Source organism: Arachis stenosperma, chromosome 3, assembly GCF_014773155.1.
Source record: "Arachis stenosperma cultivar V10309 chromosome 3, arast.V10309.gnm1.PFL2, whole genome shotgun sequence".
Classification (NCBI taxonomy): Eukaryota; Viridiplantae; Streptophyta; class Magnoliopsida; order Fabales; family Fabaceae; genus Arachis; species Arachis stenosperma.
In genome coordinates this window covers 100,082,271-100,087,631 of record NC_080379.1, presented here as the reverse complement: position 1 = coordinate 100,087,631, position 5,361 = coordinate 100,082,271, and the positions used below count along the sequence as shown (strand labels likewise).

At 41.1% G+C, this 5,361-nt stretch overlaps 1 non-coding gene across 1 annotated transcript; it reads left to right on the top strand.

Annotated features, from left to right (window-relative positions):
* The first annotated feature begins 2,905 nt into the window (after positions 1-2,905).
* LOC130971240 (small nucleolar RNA R71) lies at positions 2,906-3,009 on the top strand. The gene has a single exon (XR_009082470.1). It is a non-coding gene; the product is annotated as a small nucleolar RNA R71 (small nucleolar RNA).
* The last annotated feature ends 2,352 nt before the right edge of the window (positions 3,010-5,361 follow it).

Genomic DNA, 5,361 nt, shown 5'->3' with positions numbered 1-5,361 from the left:
GTAAGCCAATTCTTTGGATCCGGGTTCACACTTTGATCATGGTTCTTGGTGATCCATGCATTGGCATAGAACTCTTGAACCATCAAGATTCCAACTTGTTGAATGGGGTTGGTGAGAACTTCCCAACCTCTTCTTCGGATCTCATGTCGGATCTCCGGATATTCACTCTTTTTGAGTGAAAAAGGAACTTCGGGGATCACCTTCTTCAAGGCCACAACTTCATAGAAGTGGTCTTGATGCACCCTTGAGATAAATCTCTCCATCTCCCATGACTCGGAGGTGGAAGCTTTTGCCTTCCCTTTCCTCTTTCTAGAGGTTTCTCCGGCCTTGGATGCCATAAATGGTTATGGAAAAACAAAAAGCAATGCTTTTACCACACCAAACTTAAAAGGTTTGCTCGTCCTCGAGCAAAAGAAGAAAGAAAAGAGTAGAAGAAGAAGAAATGAGGAAGAAGGGGATGGCTTTGTGTTCGGCCAAAGAGAGAGAGAAGTGGTGTGTAGGTTGTGTGAAAATGAAGGAGTGAAGAAGGGTTTATATAGGAGAGGGGGGCTCATGGTTCGGTCATGTATGGGTGGGTTTGGGAGGGAAAGTGGTTTGAATTTGAAGGGTGAGGTAGGTGGGGTTTTATGAAGGATGGATGTGAGTGGTGAAGAGAAGATGGGATTTGATAGGTGAAGGGTTTTTGGGGAAGAGGTATGGAAGTGATTGGTGAATGGGCGAAGAAGAAAGAGGGTGGTGGGGTAGGTGGGGATCCTGTGGGGTCCACAGATCCTGAGGTGTCAAGGAAAAGTCATCCCTGCACCAAATGGCATGCAAAATCACGTTTTGAGCCAATTCTGGCGTTAAACGCCGGGCTGGTGCCCATTTCTGGCGTTTAACGCCAGGTTCTTGCCCTTTCCTGGCGTTTAACGCCAGTCTGGTGCCCCTTTCTGGCATTAAACGCCCAGAATGGTGCCAGACTGGGCGTTAAACGCCCACCTGCTAGCCTTACTGGCGTTTAAACGCCAGTAGGTTCTTCCTCCAGGGTGTGCTATTTTTCTTCCTGTTTTTCATTCTGTTTTTGCTTTTTCAATTGATTTTGTGACTTCTCATGATCATCATCCTACAAAATAAAATAAAATAACAAAGAAAAATATAAAATATAACATTGGGTTGCCTCCCAACAAGCGCTTCTTTAATGTCAGTAGCTTGACAGAGGGCTCTCATGGAGCCTCATATATGCTCAGAGCAATGTTGGAACCTCCCAACACCAAACTTAGAGTTTGAATGTGGGGGTTCAACACCAAACTTAGAGTTTGGCTGTGGCCTCCCAACACCAAACTTAGAGTTTGACTGTGGGGGCTCTGTTTGACTCTGATTTGAGAGAAGCTCTTCATGCTTCCTCTCCATGGTGACAGAGGGGTATCCTTGAGCCTTAAACACAAGGGATTCTTCATTCACTTGAATGATCAGTTCACCTCTGTCAACATCAATCACAGCCTTTGCTGTGGCTAGGAAGGGTCTGCCAAGGATGATGGATTCATCCATGCATTTCCCAGTCTCTAGGACTATGAAATCAGTAGGGATGTAATGGTCTTCAACTTTTACCAGAACATCCTCTACAAGTCCATAAGCTTGTTTTCTTGAATTGTCTGCCATCTCTAGTGAGATTCTTGCAGCTTGTACCTCAAAGATCCCTAGCTTCTCCATTACAGAGAGAGGTATGAGGTTTACACTTGACCCTAAGTCACACAGAGCCTTCTTGAAGGTCATGGTGCCTATGGTACAAGGTAGTGAAAACTTCCCAGGGTCTTGTCTCTTTTGAGGTAATTTCTGCCTAGACAAGTCATCCAGTTCTTTGGTGAGCAAAGGAGGTTCATTCTCCCAAGTCTCATTTCCAAATAACTTGTCATTTAGCTTCATGATTGCTCCAAGGTATCTAGCAACTTGCTCTTCAGTGACATACTCATCCTCTTCAGAGGAGGAATACTCATCAGAGCTCATGAAAGGCAGAAGTAAGTCCAATGGAATCTCTATGGTCTCATTTTGAGCCTCAGATTCCCATGGTTCCTCATTGGGGAACTTAGTGGAGGTCAGTGCACGCCCATTGAAGTCTTCTTCAGTGGCGTTCACTTCCTCTCCTTCCTCTCCAAATTCGGCCATGTTGATGGCCTTGCACTCTCCTTTTGGATTTTCTTCTGTGTTGCTTGGGAGAGTACTTGGAGGGAGTTCAGTAACTTTCTTGCTCAGCTGTCCCACTTGTGCCTCCAAATTCCTAATGGAGGATCTTGTTTCAGTCATGAAACTTTGAGTGGTTTTGATTAGATCAGAGACCATGGTTGCTAAGTCAGAGGTGTTCTATTTAGAACTCTCTGTCTGTTGCTGAGAAGATGATGGAAAAGGCTTGCCATTGCTAAACCTGTTTCTTCCACCATTATTGTTGTTGAAACCTTGTTGAGGTCTTTCTTGATTCTTCCATGAGAAATTTGGATGATTTCTCCATGAAGAATTATAGGTGTTTCCATAGGGTTCTCCTAGGTAATTCACCTCTTCCATTGAAGGGTTCTCAGGATCATAAGCTTCTTCCTCAGATGAAGCATCCTTAGTACTGCTTGGTGCATTTTGCATTCCAGACAGACTTTGAGAAATCAAATTGACTTGTTGAGTCAATATCTTGTTTTGAGCCAGAATGGCATTCAGAGTATCAATCTCAAGAACTCCTTTCTTCTGACTTGTCCCATTGTTCACAGGATTCCTTTCAGAAGTGTACATGAATTGGTTATTTGCAACCATTTCAATTAGCTCTTGAGCTTCTGTAGGCATCTTCTTCAGATGAAGAGATCCTCCAGCAGAGCTATCCAAAGACATCTTGGATAGTTCAGACATACCATCATAGAAAATACCTATGATGCTCCATTCAGAAAGCATGTCAGATGGACATTTTCTGATCAATTGTTTGTATCTTTCCCAAGCTTCATAGAGGGATTCTCCATCCTTCTGTCTGAAGGTTTGGACTTCCACTCTAAGCTTACTCAATTTTTGAGGTGGAAAGAACTTTGCCAAGAAGGCATTGACTAGCTTTTCCCATGAGTCCAGGCTTTCTTTAGGTTGTGAGTCCAACCATGTCCTAGCTCTGTCTCTTACAGCAAAGGGGAATAGCATAAGTCTGTAGACCTCAGGGTCAACCCCATTAGTCTTGACAGTGTCACAGATTTGCAAGAATTCAGCTAAGAACTGATGAGGATCTTCCAATGGAAGTCCATGGAACTTGCAATTCTGTTGCATTAGAGAAACTAATTGAGGCTTAAGCTCAAAGTTGTTTGCTCCAATGGCAGGGATAGAGATGCTTCTCCCATAGAAGTCGGGAGTAGGTGCAGTAAAGTCACCCAGCACCTTCCTTGCATTGTTGGCATTGTTGTTGTTTTCGGCTGCCATGGTTTCTTCTTCCTTGAAGATTTCTGTTAGGTCCTCTATAGAGAGTTGTGCCTTAGCTTCTCTTAGCTTTCGCTTCAAGGTCCTTTCAGGTTCAGGGTCAGCTTCAACAAGAATGCCTTTGTCTTTGCTCCTGCTCATATGAAAGAGAAAAGAACAAGAAAATATGGAATCCTCTATGTCACAGTGTAGAGATTCCTTGAGGTGTCAGAGAAGAAGAAAAATAGAAAGAAGAAGGAGAAGAATTCGAACTTAGTCAGAGAGAGTTTGAATTGTGCATTGAGAAGGAGTGGTATTCCATAAATAGAAGGATGTGAGAAGAGAGGAAGAAATTTTCGAAAATTAAGTGAAAGATTTTGAAAACATTTTGAAAAACTTTAATTGATTTTCGAAAACCAAGAGTGGGAGAGAAATCAAGTAATTTTTGAAAAAGATTTTGAAATTAGAAATCAAAAAGATTTGATTGAAAACTATTTTGAAAAAGATGAGGTTAAGAAGATATGATTGGTTTTAAAAAAAATATGTGATTGAGAAGATATGATTTGAAAACAATTTTAAAAAGATTTGATTTTAAAAATTAATAACTTGGCTATCAAGAAAAGATATGATTCAAACATTAAACCTTTCTCAACATAAAAGGCAACATACTTGAAATGTTGAATCAAATCATTAATTGATAGCAAGTATCTTTGAAAAAAGAAAGAAATTGATTTTGAAAACATTTGATTGAAAAGATATGATTTGAAAAAGATTTGATTTTGAAAAACTTTGAAAACTTGAAAAAAATTGATTTGAAAACAAAATCCTCCCCCTTGTGCCATCCTGGCGTTAAACGCCCAGAATGGTGCACATTCTGGCGTTTAACGCCCAATGCACTACCTTTTTGGGCGTTAAACGCCCAACCAGGTACCCTGGCTAGCGTTTAAACGCCAGTCTGTCCTTCTTCACTGGGCGTTTTGAACGCCCAGCTTTTTCTGTGTAATTTCTCTGCTGCATGTTCTGAATCTTCAGTTCCCTGTACTATTAACTTGAAAATAGAACCAAGATCAAATAAACAATGCATGAAAGACACCAAACTTAAAATAAGACACTAGACTCAAACAAGAAACATAAAATATTTTTTTGGTTTTTAGGGTTTTGTAATTTTTTTGTGCTTTTTCGAAAATTATATGAAAATAGAAAATAAAGGTTTCAGAATTCTTAATTTGAATTCTAGGAATCATTGCAATGCTAGTCTAAGACTTCGGTCCAGGAATTAGACATGGCTTCACAGCCAGCCAAGCTTTCAAAGAAAGCTTCGGTCCAAAACACTAGACATGGCCAATGGCCAGCCAAGCCTCAGCAGATCATTGCTCCAACAGCAAGATTGATAGAAATTATCAAGCTCTTGTGATGATCAGTTGAAACCTCGGTCCAATAAGATTAGACATGGCTTCACAGCCAGCCAGACTTCAACAGATCATCATGAAACACTAGAATTCATTCTTAAGAACTCTGAAGAAAAATACCTAATCTAAGCAACAAGATGAACCGTCAGTTGTCCATACTCGAAACAATCCCCGGCAACGGCGCCAAAAACTTGGTGCACGAAATTGTGATCACTACAACTTCGCACAACTAACTAGCAAGTGCACTGGGTCGTCCAAGTAATAAACCTTACGCGAGTAAGGTTCGATCCCACGGAGATTGTTGGTATGAAGCAAGCTATGGTCACCTTGTAAATCTTAGTCAGGCAGACTCAAATGGTTATAGATGAAATATGAATAAAACATAAAGATAAAGATAGAGATACTTATGTATATCATTGGTGAGAGCTTCAGATAAGCGTATGAAGATGCTTTGTCCCTTCCGTCTCTCTGCTTTCCTACTGTCTTCATCCAATCATTCTTACTCCTTTCCATGGCAAGCTTATGCAAGGGTTTCACCGTTGTCAGTGGCTACCTCCCATCC